Genomic DNA, 17,595 nt, shown 5'->3' with positions numbered 1-17,595 from the left:
CTCCGTGCCCACTCACACTCGGCTCTTCACACTCAGTGCCCTCTCACACTTGGGTTCTCACACTCGTTGCCCACTCACTCTTGGGTCTTCACACTTTGTACCCTGTCACACTTGGGTTCTCACACACAGTGCCTCCTTACTCTCGGGTTTTCACGCTCGGTGCCCTCTCACTCTCAGGGGTTTACACGCGGTGCCCGCTCACTCTCGGGTGTTCACACTCAGTGCCCTCTCACTCTCGGGTGTTCACACTCGGCGCCCTCTCACTCCCAGGTGTTCACACATGGTGCTCTCTCACGCTCGGGTTCTCACACACGGTGCCCTTTCAATCCCGGGTTCTCACACTCGGTGCCCCCTCACGCTCGGTGCCCCCTCACTCTCGGGTGTTCACACTCGGTGCCCTCTCACTCTCGAGCGGTCACACTCGGTGCACTCTGAAACTCGGTGCCCTCTCACACTTGGTGCCTGGTCACTCTCAGGTGTTCACACTCGGTGCGCTCTGACACTCGGTGCCCTCTCACACTTGGTGCCTCCTCACTCTCGGGTCTTCACACTTGGTACCCCCTCACATTCAGTGGCCCCTCACTCTCGAGCGTTCACACTCAGTGCCTTCTCACACTCGGTGCCCCTTCACTCTCGGGTGTTCACACTTAGAGCCCTCTCACACTCGGGTGTTCACACTCAGTGGCTTCTCACTCTCGGGTGTTCACACTCGGTGCCCCCTCACTTTAGGGTGTTCACACTCGGTGCCCTTTAACACTCAGTGCCCCCTCACTCTCGGGTATTCACACTCAGTGCCCTCTCACACTCGGGTGTTCACACATGGTGCCCTCTCACACTCGGATGTTCACACTCAGTGCCCCCTCACTCTCAGGTGTTCACACTCAATGCCATCTCACACTCGAGTATTCACATTTGGTGCTCTCTCACACTCGGTGTCCCCTCACTCTCGGGTGTTCACACTCGGTGCCCTCTCACTCTCGGTGCCCCCTCACACTCGGGTGCTCACACCTGGTGACCTTTCATACTCAGTTTTCCCTCACACTTGGGTGTTCATGCTCGGTGCCCCCTCACCCTCGGGTGTTCACACTCGGTGCCCTCTCACACTCAGGTTATCACACGCGATGCCCTCTCACTCTCGGGTGTTCATGCTCGGTGCCCTCTCACCCTCGGGTGTTCACACTCGGTACCCTCTCACTCTCTGGTGTTCACACTTGGTGCCCTCACACTCGGGTGTTCACACTCAGTGCCCTCTCACACGCGGTGCCCCCTCACTCTGCTGTTCACGCCCGGTGCTCTCTTACTCTCGGGTGTTCACGCTTGGTGCCCTCCCACTCTCGGGTGTTCACCCTCGGTAACCTCTCACTCTCTGGTGTTCACACTCGGGTGTTCACACTCAGTGCCCTCTCACACTCGGTGCCCCCTCACACTCAGGTGTTTACACTCGGTGCCCTCTCACACTCGGGTGTTCACTCTCGGTGCCCGCTCACTCTCCAGTGTTCACACTCGCAGCCCTCTGACACTCAGTGCCATCTCACACTCGGTGCCCACTCACACTCGGCTCTTCACACTCGGTGCCCCTTCACTCTCAGGTGTACACACTTAGTGCCCTCTCACACTCGGGTGTTCACACTTAGTGCCTTCACCCTCTCGGGTGTTCACATTCATTGCCCTCTCACGCTCGGTGCCCCCTCACACTCGGGTGATCACACTGGGTGCCCCCTCACTCTCAGGTGTTCACACTCGGTGCCCTCTCACACAAGCAAGTTCACACTCGGTGCCCTCTCACTCTCGGGTGTTCACACTCGGTGGCTTTTCACACTCGGTGCACCTTCGCTCGCGGATATTTACACTTAGTGCCCTCTCACACTCGGGTTTTCACACTCAATGCCTGCTCACTATTCGGTGTTCACATTCAGTGCCCTCTCACAATTGGGTGTTCACACACAGTGCCCTCTCACACTCGGTGCCCCTTCACTCTCGGGTGTTCGCACTTAGTGCCCTCTCACACTCCGGTGTTCACACTTAGTGCCTTCTCACTCTCGGGTGTTCACACTCGAAGCCCTCTCACGCTCGGTGCCCCCTCACACTCGGTGCCCCCTCACACCGGGTGTTCACACTGGGTGCCCCCTCACCCTCAGGTGTTCAGACTCGGTGCCCTCTCACACTCGCGTGTTTACACTCGGTGCCCTCTCACTCTCGGGTGTTCTTGCTCGGTGGCTTTTCACACTCGGTGCCCCCTCACTCTCAGGTGTTCACACTCAGTGCCCTCCCACACTCGGGTGTTCGCACTTGGTGTGCTGTTACACTCGGTGACCCCTCACTCACGGATGTTCACACAGGTGCCCTCTCACACTCGGGTGTTCACACTCGGTGCCTTCTCACACTCGGTGCCCTCTCACACTCGGGTGTTCACACTCAATGCCCTCACACACTCGGATATTCACACTTGGTGCCCTCTCACACTCGGTGTGCCCTCAACCTCGGGTCTTCACACTAGGTGCCCTCTCACTCTTGGTGACCCATCACACTTAGTTGCTCACACTCGGTGCCCTTTCACACTCGGGTGTTCACACTCAGTGCCCCGTCACACTTGGGTGTTCATGCTCGGTGCCCCCTCGCACTCGGGTGCTCACACTCAGTGCCCTCTCACACTCAGGTTCTCACACGCAGTGCCCTCTCACTGTCGAGTGTTTACACGCAGTGCCCTCTCACACTTGGGTGTTCAAACTCGGTGCCCTCTCACTCCCAGGTGTTCACACGTGGTGCCCTCTCATGCTCGGGTTCTCACACTCTGTGACCTTTCAATCCTGGGTTCTCACACTCGGTGCGCCCACACTCTCGGGTGTTCATGCTCGGTGCCCCCTCACTCTCGGGTGTTCACGCTTGGTGCCCTCTTGCACTCGGGTGTTCACACGTGGTGCCCTCTCACTCTCTGGTGTTCACACTCGGTGCCATCTCACACTCGGGTGTTCACACTCCGTGCCCCCTCACTCTCAGGTGTTCACAATCGGTGCCCTCTCACACTCGGGTGTTCACACTCGGTGCCCGCTCACTCTCAAGTGTTCACACTCGCTGCCCTCTGACACTCTGTGCACTCTCACACTCCGTGCCCACTCACACTCGGCTCTTCACACTCAGTGCCCTCTCACACTTGGGTTCTCACACTCGTTGCCCACTCACTCTTGGGTCTTCACACTTTGTACCCTGTCACACTTGGGTTCTCACACACAGTGCCTCCTTACTCTCGGGTTTTCACGCTCGGTGCCCTCTCACTCTCAGGGGTTTACACGCGGTGCCCGCTCACTCTCGGGTTCTCACACTCAGTGCCCTCACACTGTCGAGTGTTTACACGCGGTGCCCTCTCACACTCGGGTGTTCACACTCAGTGCCCTCTCACTCTCGGGTGTTCACACTCGGCGCCCTCTCACTCCCAGGTGTTCACACATGGTGCTCTCTCACGCTCGGGTTCTCACACACGGTGCCCTTTCAATCCCGGGTTCTCACACTCGGTGCCCCCTCACGCTCGGTGCCCCCTCACTCTCGGGTGTTCACACTCGGTGCCCTCTCACTCTCGAGCGGTCACACTCGGTGCACTCTGAAACTCGGTGCCCTCTCACACTTGGTGCCTGGTCACTCTCAGGTGTTCACACTCGGTGCGCTCTGACACTCGGTGCCCTCTCACACTTGGTGCCTCCTCACTCTCGGGTCTTCACACTTGGTACCCTCTCACATTCAGTGGCCCCTCACTCTCGAGCGTTCACACTCAGTGCCTTCTCACACTCGGTGCCCCTTCACTCTCGGGTGTTCACACTTAGAGCCCTCTCACACTCGGGTGTTCACACTCAGTGGCTTCTCACTCTCGGGTGTTCACACTCGGTGCCCCCTCACTTTAGGGTGTTCACACTCGGTGCCCTTTAACACTCAGTGCCCCCTCACTCTTGTGTTCAATCTTGGTGCCCTCTCACACTCGGGCATTCACACTCAATGCCTCTCACTCTCAGGTGTTCACACTCGGTGCCCCCTCACACTAGGTGCCCCCTCACACTCGGGTGTTCACACTCAGTGCTTCCTCACTCTCGGGTGTTCACACTCGGTGCCCCCTCACTTTAGGGTGTTCACACTCGGTGCCCTTTAACACTCAGTGCCCCCTCACTCTTGTGTTCAATCTTGGTGCCCTCTCACACTCGGGCATTCACACTCAATGCCTCTCACTCTCAGGTGTTCACACTCGGTGCCCCCTCACACTCGGTGCCCTCTCACACTCGGTGCCCCCTCACTTTAGGGTGTTCACACTCGGTGCCCGTTCACATTCAGTGCCCCCTCACTCTCGGTGCCCCTTCACTCTCCGGTGTTCACACTTAGTGCCCTCTCACTCGGGAGTTCACACTCAATGCCCCCTCACACTTGGGTGTTCATGCTCGGTGCCCCCTCGCCCTCGGGTGTTCACACTCGGTGCCCTCTCACACTCAGGTTATCACACGTGATGCCCTCTCACTCTCGGGTGTTCATGCTCGGTGCCCTCTCACCCTCGGGTGTTCACACTTGGTGCCCTCACACTCGGGTGTTCACACTCAGTGCCCTCTCACACGCGGTGCCCCCTCACTCTGCTGTTCATGCCCGGTACTCTCTTACTCTCGGGTGTTCACGCTTGGTGCCCTCCCACTCTCGGGTGTTCACCCTCAGTAACCTCTCACTCTCTGGTGTTCACACTCGGGTGTTCACACTCAGTGCCCTCTCACACTCGGTGCCCCCTCACACTCAGGTGTTTACACTCGGTGCCCTCTCACACTCGGGTGTTCACTCTCGGTGCCTGCTCACTCTCAAGTGTTCACACTCGTTGCCCTCTGACACTCAGTGCCATCTCACACTCGGTGCCCACTCACACTCGGCTCTTCACACTTGGTGCCCCTTCACTCTCAGGTGTACACACTTAGTGCCCTCTCACACTCGGGTGTTCACACTTAGTGCCTTCACCCTCTCGGGTGTTCACATTCATTGCCCTCTCACGCTCGGTGCCCCCTCACACTCGGGTGATCACACTGGGTGCCCCCTCACTCTCAGGTGTTCACACTCGGTGCCCTCTCACACAAGCAAGTTCACACTCGGTGCCCTCTCCCTCTCGGGTGTTCACACTCGGTGGCTTTTCACACTCGGTGCACCTTCGCTCGCGGATATTTACACTTAGTGCCCTCTCACACTCGGGTTTTCACACTCAATGCCTGCTCACTATTCGGTGTTCACATTCAGTGCCCTCTCACAATTGGGTGTTCACACACAGTGCCCTCTCACACTCGGTGCCCCTTCACTCTCGGGTGTTCGCACTTAGTGCCCTCTCACACTCCGGTGTTCACACTTAGTGCCTTCTCACTCTCGGGTGTTCACACTCGGTGCCCTCTCACGCTCGGTGCCCCCTCACACTCGGTGCCCCCTCACACCGGGTGTTCACACTGGGTGCCCCCTCACCCTCAGGTGTTCAGACTCGGTGCCCTCTCACACTCGCGTGTTTACACTCGGTGCCCTTTCACTCTCGGGTGTTCTTGCTCGGTGGCTTTTCACACTCGGTGCCCCCTCACTCTCAGGTGTTCACACTCAGTGCCCTCCCACACTCGGGTGTTCGCACTTGGTGTGCTGTTACACTCGGTGACCCCTCACTCACGGATGTTCACACAGGTGCCCTCTCACAATCGGGTGTTCACACTCGGTGCCTTCTCACGCTCGGTGCCCTCTCACACTCGGGTGTTCACACTCAATGCCCTCACACACTCGGATATTCACACTTGGTGCCCTCTCACACTCGGTGTGCCCTCAACCTCGGGTCTTCACACTCGGTGCCCTCTCACTCTTGGTGACCCATCACACTCAGTTGCTCACACTCGGTGCCCTTTCACACTCGGGTGTTCACACTCAGTGCCCCGTCACACTTGGGTGTTCATGCTCGGTGCCACCTCGCACTCGGGTGCTCACACTCAGTGCCCTCTCACACTCAGGTTCACACACGCAGTGCCCTCTCACTGTCGAGTGTTTACACGCAGTGCCCTCTCACACTTGGGTGTTCAAACTCGGTGCCCTCTCACTCCCAGGTGTTCACACGTGGTGCCCTCTCATGCTCGGGTTCTCACACTCTGTGACCTTTCAATCCCGGGTTCTCACACTCGGTGCGCCAACACTCTCGGGTGTTCATGCTCGGTGCCCCCTCACTCTCGGGTGTTCACGCTTGGTGCCCTCTTGCTCTCGGGTGTTCACACGTGGTGCCCTCTCACTCTCTGGTGTTCACACTCGGTGCCATCTCACACTCGGGTGTTCACACTCCGTGCCCCCTCATTCTCAGGTGTTCACACTCGGTGCCCTCTCACAATCGGGTGTTCCCACTCGATGCCCTCTCACACTCGATGCCCCCTCACTCTCAGGTGTTCACAATCGGTGCCCTCTCACACTCGGGTGTTCACACTCGGTGCCCGCTCACTCTCAAGTGTTCACACTCGCTGCCCTCTGACACTCTGTGCACTCTCACACTCCGTGCCCACTCACACTCAGCTCTTCACACTCAGTGCCCTCTCACACTTGGGTTCTCACACTCGTTGCCCACTCACTCTTGGGTCTTCACACTTTGTGCCCTGTCACACTTGGGTTCTCACACACAGTGCCTCCTTACTCTCGGGTTTTCACGCTCGGTGCCCTCTCACTCTCAGGGGTTTACACGCGGTGCCCTCTCACTCTCGGGTTCTCACACTCAGTGCCCTCACACTGTCGAGTGTTTACACGCGGTGCCCTCTCACACTCGGGTGTTCACACTCAGTGCCCTCTCACTCTCGGGTGTTCACACTCGGCGCCCTCTCACTCCCAGGTGTTCACACATGGTGCTCTCTCACGCTCGGGTTCTCACACACAGTGCCCTTTCAATCCCGGGTTCTCACACTCGGTGCCCCCACATTCTCGGGTGTTCATGCCCGGTGCCTCCTCACTCTCAAATGATCACACTCAATGCCCTCTCACACTCGGGTGTTCACACTCGGTACCCTCTCACACTCGGTGCCCCCTCACTCTCATGTGTTCACACTCAGTGCCCCCTCACTCTCATGTGTTCACACACACTGCCCTCTGACACTCGGTGCCCTCTCACACTCGGTGCCCACTCACACTCGGGTCTTCACACTCGTGGCCCTCTCACTCTCGAGTGTTCACACTCGGTGCGCTCTGACACTCGCTGCCCTCTCACACTTGGTGCCTCCTCACTCTTGGGTCTTCACACTCGGTACCCTCTCACACTCGGTCCCCCCTCACTCTCGAGTGTTCACACTCAGTGCCTTCTCACACTCGGGTGTTCACACTCAGTGCCTTCTCACTCTCAGATGTTCATACTCGGTGCCCCCTCTCTTTAGGGTGTTCACATTCCGTGCCCGTTCACACTCAGTGCCCCCTCACTCTCATGTTCAATCTTGGTGCCCTCTCACACTCGGGCATTCACACTCAATTCCTCTCACTTTCATGAGTTCACACTCAGTGCCCCCTCACGCTCGGTGCCCCCTCACACTCGGGTGTTCACAGTCGGTGCCCTCTCACACTTGGTGCTCCCTCACACTCGGATGTTCACACTCGGTGCCCTCTCACACTCGGTACCAACTCACTCTCTTGTGTTCACGCTCGTTGCCCTCTAACACTCGGGTGTTCACATTCAGTGCCCTCTCACACTCGGGTGTTCACACACGGTGCCCTCTCAAACTCGGGTGTTAACACTCGGTGTCCTCTCATACTTGGTGCCCTCTCACTCTCGGGTGTTCACACTCGGGGTCCGCGACACTACGGTGCCCTCTCACACTCGGTACCCCCTCACACTCAGGTGTTCACACTCGGTGCCCTCTCAGACTCGAGCGTTCACACACGGTGCCCTCTCACACTCGGTGCCCTCTCACACTCGGGTGTTCACACTCAGTGCCTTCTCACTCTCGGGTGTTCATGCTCGGTGCCCCCTCGCACTTGGGTGCTCACACCCGGTGCCCTCTCGCACTCAGAAGCCCCTCACGCTTGGGTGTTCATGCTCGGTGCCCCCTCGCACTCGGGTGCTCACACCCGGTGCCCTCTCACACTCAGGTTCTCACACGCAGTGCCCTCTCACTGTCGAGTGTTTACACACGGTGCCCTCTCACACTCGGGTGTTCAAACTCGGTGCCCTCTCACTCCCAGGTGTTCACACATGGTGCCCTCTCATGCTCGGGTTCTCACATTCTGTGACCTTTCAATACCGGGTTCTCACACTCGGTGCGCCCACACTCTCGGGTGTTCATGCTCGGTGCCCCCTCACTCTCGGGTGTTGATGGTTGGTGCCCTCTTGCTCTCGGGTGTTCACACGCGGTGCCCTCTCACTCTCTGGTGTTCACACTCGGTGCCATCTCACACTCGGGTGTTCACACTCCGTGACCCCTCATTCTCAGGTGTTCACACTCGGTGCCCGCTCACACTCAGTGCCCTCTCACACTTGGGTGTCCATGCTCGGTGCCCCATCGCACTCGAGTGCTCACACTCAGAGCCCTCTCACACTCGGGTTCTCACACGTGATGCCCTCTCACTCTCGGCTGCTCACGCTCGGTGCCCTCTCACTCTTGAGTGTTCATGCTCGGTGCCCTCTCACCCTCGGGTGTTCATCCTCAGTGCCCTCTCACTCAGGGGTTCACACTTGATGCCCTCTCACACTTGGGTTCTCACACTCGTTGCCCACTCACACTTGGGTCTTCACACTTGGTGCCCTGTCACACTTGGGTTCTCACACTCGGTGCCCCTTCGCTCTCGGATGTTCGCACTTAGTGTCCTCTCACACTTGGGTGTTCACACTCAGTGCCTTCTCACTATCGGGTGTTCACATTCAGTGCCCTTTCACACTTGGGTGTTCACACACGGTACCCTCTCACGCTCGGTGCCCCCTCACTCTCGGGTGTCACACTCGATGCCGTCTCACACCCTGGTGTTCACACTCGGTGCCCTCTCACACTCGGGTGTTCACACTCGGTGCTAGCTCACTCTCAGGTGTTCACACTCAATGCCCTCTCACACTCAGGTGCTCACACTTGGTGCCCTCTCACACTCGGTGCCCGCTCACTCTCAAGTGTTCACAATCGCTGCCCACTGACACTCAGTGCCATCTCACACTCAGTGCCCACTCACACATGGCTCTTCACACTCGCTGCCCCTTCACTCTCGGGTGATCACACTTAGTGCCCTCTCACACTCGGGTGTTCACACTTAGTGCCTTCTCACTCTCGGGTGTTCACACTCGTTGCCCTCTCACACTCAGTGCCCCCTCACACCCGGTGCCCCCTCACGCTCAGGTGTTCACACTCTGTGCGTTCTCACATTCGGGTGTTCACACTGGGTGCGCTCTCACATTTGGGTGTTCACAATCGGTGCCCTCTCACACTTGGTACCCCCTCACTCACGGGTGTTCACACTTGGTGCCCTCTCACACTCAGGTGTTCACACTCGGTGTCCTCTCACACTCCGTGCCCTCTCACTCTCGGGTGTTCACACTCAGTGCCCCCGACACTATGGTGCCCTCTCACACTTGGTGCCCCCTCACTCTCGGGTGTTCACACTCGGTACCCTCTCACACTCGGTGCCCCTTCACTCTCGGGTGTTCACACTTGGTGCCCTCTCACTCGGGAGTTCACACTCAATGCCCCCTCACACTTGGGTGTTCATGCTCGGTGCCCCATCGCACTCGGGTGCTCACACTCGGTGCCCTCTCACACTCGGGTTATCACACGCGATGCCCTCTCACTCTCGGGTGCTCACGCTCGGTGTCCTCTCACCCTCGGGTGTTCATGCTCGGTGCCCTCTCACCCTCGGGTGTTCACGCTCAGTGCCCTCTCACTCAGGGGATCACACTCGGTGCCCTTCTCACACTTGGGTTCTCACACTCGTTGCCCTCTCACACTCGGGTGTTCACACTCGGTGACCTCTCACACTCAATGCCCTCTCACCCTCGGGTGTTCACGTTCAGTGCCCTCTCACTCAGGGGATCACACTCGGTGCCCTCTCACACTCAATGCCCTCTCAAACTCGGGTGTTCACACTCGGTGCTCTCTCACACTTGGTGCCCTCTTAGTCTCGGGTGTTCACACTCGTGCCCTCTCAATCTCCGGTGCTACACTCGTAGCCCTCTCATTCTAGGGTGTTCACACTCGGTGCCCGATCACTCTCGAGCGTTCTCACTCGGTGCTCTATCACACTCGGGTGTTCACACTCGGTACCGCCTGACTCTCAGGTGTTCACGCTCGTTGCCCTCTAACACTCGGGTGTTCACACTCAGTACCCTCTCACACTTAGTGACCCTTCACACTCAGGTTTTCACACTCAGTGCCCTCTCAGACTCGGGTGTTCACACTTAGTGCCCACTCACACTCGGGTTCTCACACGTGATGCCCTCTCACTCTCGGGTGCTCACGCTCGGTGCCCCCTCACACTCGAGTGTTCACACTCGGTGCCCTCTCACACTTTGTGCTCCCTCACACTCAGGTGTTCACACTCGGTGCCCTCTCACACTCGGGTGTTCACACTTAGTGCCCTCTCACTCTTGGGTGTTCACACGCAGTGCCTTCTCACTCTCGGGTGTGCGTGCTCGGTGCCCCCTCCCACCGGGTGCTCACACCCGGTGCCCTCTCACACTCAGTGCCCTCTCACACTTGGGTGTTCATGCTCGGTGCCCCATCACACTCGGGTGCTCACACTCAGAGCCCTCTCACACTCAGGTTCTCACACGTGATGCCCTCTCACTCTCGGGTGCTCACGCTCGGTGCCCTCTCAATCTCGGGTGTTCATGCTCGGTGCCCTCTCACCCTCGGGTGTTCATGCTCAGTGCCCTCTCATTCAGGGGTTCACACAGGGTGCCCTGTCACACTTGGGTTCTCACATTCGGTGCCTCCTTACTCTCGGGTTTTCACGCTCGGTGCCCTCTCACTCTCAGGTGTTTACACGCGCTGCCCTCTCACTCTCGGGTTCTCACACTCAGTGCCCTCTCACTGTCGAGTGTTTACACATGGTGCCCTCTCACACTCGGGTGTTCATACTCGGTGCCCTCTCAACTCAGTGCCCCCTCACTCTCCGGTGTTCAGACTCGTTGCCCTCTCATTCTCGGGTGTTCACTCTCAGTGCCCCCTCACACTCGGGTGTTCACACACGGTGCCCTCTCACACTTTGTGCTCCCTCACACTCAGGTGTTCACACTCGGTGCCCTCTCACACTCGGTACCCCCTCACTCTCAGGTGTTCACACTCGTTGCCCGCTAACACTCGCGTGTTCACACTCGGTGCCTTCTCACACACAGTGCTCCCTCACATTCGGGTGTTCACCCTCGGTACCCTCTCACACTCGGTGCCCCCTCACACTCAGGTGATCACACTCGGTGCCCTCTCAGACTCGGGTGTAAACACACGGTGCCCTCTCAAACTCGGGTGTTCACACTCGGTGCCTTCTCACACTTGGGTGTTCACACTCGGTGCCCTCTCAAACATGGGTGTTCACACTCGGTGTCCTCTCACACTTCGTGCCCTCTCACTCTCGGGTGTTCACACTCGGTGCCCCCTCACACTCGGGTGTTCATACGCGGTGCCATCTTACACTCAGTGCCCCCTCACTCTCAGGTGTTCAGACTCGTTGCCCTCATTCTCGGGTGTTCACTCTCAGTGCCCCCTCACACTTGGGTGTTCACACTCGGTGCCCTCTCACACTTTGTGCTCCCTCAGACTCAGGTGTTCACACTCGGTTCCCTCTCACACTCAGTGCCCTCTCACTGTCGGGTTCTCACACTCGGTGCCCTCTCACACTCGGGTGTTCACACTCGGTGCCCCCTCACTCTCAGGTGTTCACACTCAATGCCCTCACACTCGGGTGTTCACACCTGGCACCCTCTTACACTCGGTGCCCCCTCACTCTCGGGTGTTCACACTCGGTGCCCCCTCACACTCGGGTGTTCATACTCGGTGCCCTCTCACACTCGGTTAACCCCTCACTCTCCGGTGTTCAATCTCGTTACCCTCTCATTCTCGGGTGTTCACTCTCAGTGGCCCCTCACACTCGGGTGTTCACATTCGGTGCCCTCTCACACTCGGTACCCCCTCACTCTCAGGTGTTCACACTCGTTGCCCGCTAACACTAGCGTGTTCACACTCGGTGCCTTCTCACATACGATGCTCCCTCACACTCGGGTGTTCACACTAGGTACCCTCTCACACTCGGGGCCCCTTACACTCAGGTGGTCACACTCGGTGCCCTCTCAGACTCGGGTGTTCACACAGGGTGCCCTCACACACTCGGGTGTTCACACTCGGTGCCTTCTCACACTACGGTGTTCACACTCGGTGCCCTCTCAAACTCGGGTGTTCACACTCGGTGTCCTCTCACACTTCATGCCCTCTCACTCTCGGGTGTTCACACTCAGTGCCCCCGACACTACGGTGCCCTCTCACACTTGGTGCCCCCTCACTCACGGGTGTTCACACTTGGTGCCCTCTCACTCGGGAGTTGACACTCAATGCCCCCTCACACTTGGGTGTTCATGCTCGGTGCCCCCTCGCACTCGGGTGCTTACACTCGGTGCCCTCTCACACTCGGGTTATCACACGCGATGCCCTCTCACTCTCGGGTGCTCACGCTCGGTGCCTCCTCACACTCGGGTGTTCACGCTTGGTGCCCTCTCACTCTCGGTGCCCTCTCACTCTCGGTGCCCCCTCACTCTCAGGTGTTCAGACCTGGTTCCCGCTCACTCTCGGGTGTTCACACTTGCTGTCCTCTCACTCTCGGGTGTTCACACTCGGTGCACTCTCACGCCCGGTGCCCCCTCACACTCGGTGCCCCCTCACACTCGGGTGTTCACACTCGGTGCCCCCTCACTCTCAGCTGTTCACTTTCGGTGCGCTCTCACTTTCGGGTGTTCACAATCGGTGCCCTCTCACACTCGGTGCCCCCTCACTCTCAGGTGTTCAAACTCGGTGCTCTCTCACACTCGGGTGTTCACACTCAGTGCCCCCTCACTCTCAGGTGTTCACACTCAATGCCCTCACACTCGGGAGTTCACACTTGGTGCCCTCTAACAATCGGTGCCCACTCACGCTCGGGTGTTCACACTCGGTGCCCCTTCACACTCGGGTGTTCATACTCAGTGCCCTCTCACACTCGGTGCCTCCTCACTCTCCGGTGTTCAGACTCGTTGCCCTCTCATTCTCGGGTGTTCACTCTCAGTGCCCCCTCACACTCGGGTGTTCACACTCGGTGCCCTCTCACACTTTGTGCTCCCTCACACTCAGGTGTTCACACTCGGTGCCCTCTCACACTCGGTACCCCCCTCACTCTCAGGTGTTCACACTCGTTGCCCGCTAACACTCGCGTGTTCACACTCGGTGCCTTCTCACACACAGTGCTCCCTCACATTCGGGTGTTCACCCTCGGTACCCTCTCACACTCGGTGCCCCCTCACACTCAGCTGATCACACTCGGTGCCCTCTCAGACTCGGGTGTAAACACACGGTGCCCTCTCACACTCAGGTGTTCACACTCGGTGCCTTCTCACACTTGGGTGTTCACACTCGGTGCCCTCTCAAACATGGGTGTTCACACGCGGTGTCCTCTCACACTTCGTGCCCTCTCACCCTCGGGTGTTCACACTCAGTGCCCCCGACACTACGGTGCCCTCTCACACTTGGTGCCCCTCACTCTCGGGTGTTCACACTCGGTACCCTCTCACACTCGGTGCCCCTTCACTCTCGCGTATTCACACTTGGTGCCCTCTCACTCGGAAGTTCACACTCAATGCCCCCTCACACTTGGGTGTTCATTCTCGGTGCCCCCTCGCACTCGGGTGCTCACACTCGGTGCCCTCTCACACTCGGGTTATCACACGCGATGCCCTCTCACTCTCGGGTGCTCACGCTTGGTGTCCTCTCATTCTCGGGTGTTCATGCTCGGTGCCCTCTCACCCTCGGGTGTTCGCGATCAGTGCCCTCTCACTCAGGGGATCACACTCGGTGCCCTCTCACACTTGGGTTCTCACATTCGTTGCCCTCTCACACTCGGGTGTTCACACTCGGTGCCCTCTCACACTCAATGCCCTCTCAAACTCGGGTGTTCACACACGGTGCCCTCTCACACTCGGTACCCCCTCACTCTCAGGTGTTCACACTTGTTGCCCTCAAACACTTGGGTGTTCACACTCGGTGACCTCTCACACTCGGTGCTCCCTCACACTCGGGTGTTCACACTAGGTACCCTCTCACACTCAGTGCCCTCTCACTGTCAGGTTCTCACACTCGGTGCCCTATCACACTCGGGTGTTCACACTCGGTGCCCCCTCACTCTCAGGTGTTCACACTCAATGCCCTCACACTCGGGTGTTCACACCTGGCGCCGTCTTACACTCGGTGCCCCCTCACTCTCAGGTGTTCACACTCAGTGCCCCTGACACTACAGTGCCATCTCACACTTGGTGCCCCCTCACTCTCGGGTGTTCACACTCGGTGCCCTCTCACACTCGGGTGTTCATACTCGGTGCCCTCTCACACTCGGTGCCCCCTCACTCTCCGGTGTTCAGACTCGTTGCACTCTCATTCTCGGGTGTTCACTCTCAGTGCCCCCTCACACTCGGGTGTTCACACTCGGTGCCCTCTTACACTCGGTCCCCCCTCACTCTCAGGTGTTCACACTCGATGCCCTCTAACACTCGTGTGTTCACACTCGGTGTCTTCTCACACACGGTGCTCCCTCACACTCGGGTGTTCACACTCGGTACCCTCTCACACTCGGTGCCCCCTCACACTCAGATGGCCACACTCGGTGCCCTCTCAGACTCAGGTGTAAACACACCGTGCCCTCTCACGCTCGGGTTTACACTCTCGGTGCCCGCTCACACTCAGGTGTTCACACTCGGTGTCCTCTCACACTCCGTGCCCTCTCACTCTCGGGTGTTCACACTCAGTGCCCCCGACACTATGGTGCCCTCTCACACTTGGTGCCCCCTCACTCTCGGGTGTTCACACTCGGTACCCTCTCACACTCGGTGCCCCTTCACTCTCGGGTGTTCACACTTGGTGCCCTCTCACTCGGGAGTTCACACTCAATGCCCCCTCACACTTGGGTGTTCATGCTCGGTGCCCCATCGCACTCGGGTGCTCACACTCGGTGCCCTCTCACACTCGGGTTATCACACGCGATGCCCTCTCACTCTCGGGTGCTCACGCTCGGTGTCCTCTCACCCTCGGGTGTTCATGCTCGGTGCCCTCTCACCCTCGGGTGTTCACGCTCAGTGCCCTCTCACTCAGGGGATCACACTCGGTGCCCTCTCACACTTGGGTTCTCACACTCGTTGCCCTCTCACACTCGGGTGTTCACACTCGGTGACCTCTCACACTCAATGCCCTCTCACCCTCGGGTGTTCACGCTCAGTGCCCTCTCACTCAGGGGATCACACTCGGTGCCCTCTCACACTTGGGTTCTCACACTCGTTGCCCTCTCACACTCGGGTGTTCACACTTGGTGCCCTCTCACTCGGGAGTTCACACTCAATGCCCCCTCACACTTGGGTGTTCATGCTCGGTGCCCCATCGCACTCGGGTGCTCACACTCGGTGCCCTCTCACACTCGGGTTATCACACGCGATGCCCTCTCACTCTCGGGTGCTCACGCTCGGTGTCCTCTCACCCTCGGGTGTTCATGCTCGGTGCCCTCTCACCCTCGGGTGTTCACGCTCAGTGCCCTCTCACTCAGGGGATCACACTCGGTGCCCTCTCACACTTGGGTTCTCACACTCGTTGCCCTCTCACACTCGGGTGTTCACACTCGGTGACCTCTCACACTCAATGCCCTCTCACCCTCGGGTGTTCACGTTCAGTGCCCTCTCACTCAGGGGATCACACTCGGTGCCCTCTCACACTCAATGCCCTCTCAAACTCGGGTGTTCACACTCGGTGCTCTCTCACACTTGGTGCCCTCTTAGTCTCGGGTGTTCACACTCGTGCCCTCTCAATCTCCGGTGCTACACTCGTAGCCCTCTCATTCTAGGGTGTTCACACTCGGTGCCCGATCACTCTCGAGCGTTCTCACTCGGTGCTCTATCACACTCGGGTGTTCACACTCGGTACCGCCTGACTCTCAGGTGTTCACGCTCGTTGCCCTCTAACACTCGGGTGTTCACACTCAGTACCCTCTCACACTTAGTGACCCTTCACACTCAGGTTTTCACACTCAGTGCCCTCTCAGACTCGGGTGTTCACACTTAGTGCCCACTCACACTCGGGTTCTCACACGTGATGCCCTCTCACTCTCGGGTGCTCACGCTCGGTGCCCCCTCACACTCGAGTGTTCACACTCGGTGCCCTCTCACACTTTGTGCTCCCTCACACTCAGGTGTTCACACTCGGTGCCCTCTCACACTCGGGTGTTCACACTTAGTGCCCTCTCACTCTTGGGTGTTCACACGCAGTGCCTTCTCACTCTCGGGTGTGCGTGCTCGGTGCCCCCTCCCACCGGGTGCTCACACCCGGTGCCCTCTCACACTCAGTGCCCTCTCACACTTGGGTGTTCATGCTCGGTGCCCCATCACACTCGGGTGCTCACACTCAGAGCCCTCTCACACTCAGGTTCTCACACGTGATGCCCTCTCACTCTCGGGTGCTCACGCTCCGTGCCCTCTCAATCTCGGGTGTTCATGCTCGGTGCCCTCTCACCCTCGGGTGTTCATGCTCAGTGCCCTCTCATTCAGGGGTTCACACAGGGTGCCCTGTCACACTTGGGTTCTCACATTCGGTGCCTCCTTACTCTCGGGTTTTCACGCTCGGTGCCCTCTCACTCTCAGGTGTTTACACGCGCTGCCCTCTCACTCTTGGGTTCTCACACTCAGTGCCCTCTCACTGTCGAGTGTTTACACATGGTGCCCTCTCACACTCGGGTGTCCATACTCGGTGCCCTCTCAACTCAGTGCCCCCTCACTCTCCGGTGTTCAGACTCGTTGCCCTCTCATTCTCGGGTGTTCACTCTCAGTGCCCCCTCACACTCGGGTGTTCACAAACGGTGCCCTCTCACACTTTGTGCTCCCTCACACTCAGATGTTCACACTCGGTGCCCTCTCACACTCGGTACCCCCTCACTCTCAGGTGTTCACACTCGTTGCCCGCTAACACTCGCGTGCTCACACTCGGTGCCTTCTCACACACAGTGCTCCCTCACATTCGGGTGTTCACCCTCGGTACCCTCTCACACTCGGTGCCCCCTCACACTCAGGTGATCACACTCGGTGCCCTCTCAGACTCGGGTGTAAACACACGGTGCCCTCTCACACTCGGGTGTTCACACACGGTGCCTTCTCAAACATGGGTGTTCACACTCGGTGTCCTCTCACACTTCGTGCCCTCTCACTCTCGGGTGTTCACACTCGGTGACCCCTCACACTCGGGTGTTCATACGCGGTGCCATCTTACACTCAGCGCCCCCTCACTCTCAGGTGTTCAGACTCGTTGCCCTCTCATTCTCGGGTGTTCACTCTCAGTGCCCGCTCACACTCGGGTGTTCACACTCGGTGCCCTCTCACACTTTGTGCTCCCTCACACTCAGGTGTTCACA

The sequence above is a fragment of the Carcharodon carcharias genome, chromosome 7, assembly GCF_017639515.1.
Source record: "Carcharodon carcharias isolate sCarCar2 chromosome 7, sCarCar2.pri, whole genome shotgun sequence".
NCBI classification, from domain to species: domain Eukaryota; kingdom Metazoa; phylum Chordata; class Chondrichthyes; order Lamniformes; family Lamnidae; genus Carcharodon; species Carcharodon carcharias.
The sequence above is the reverse complement of the archived record's forward strand: the minus strand, read 5'-3'. Positions refer to the sequence as shown.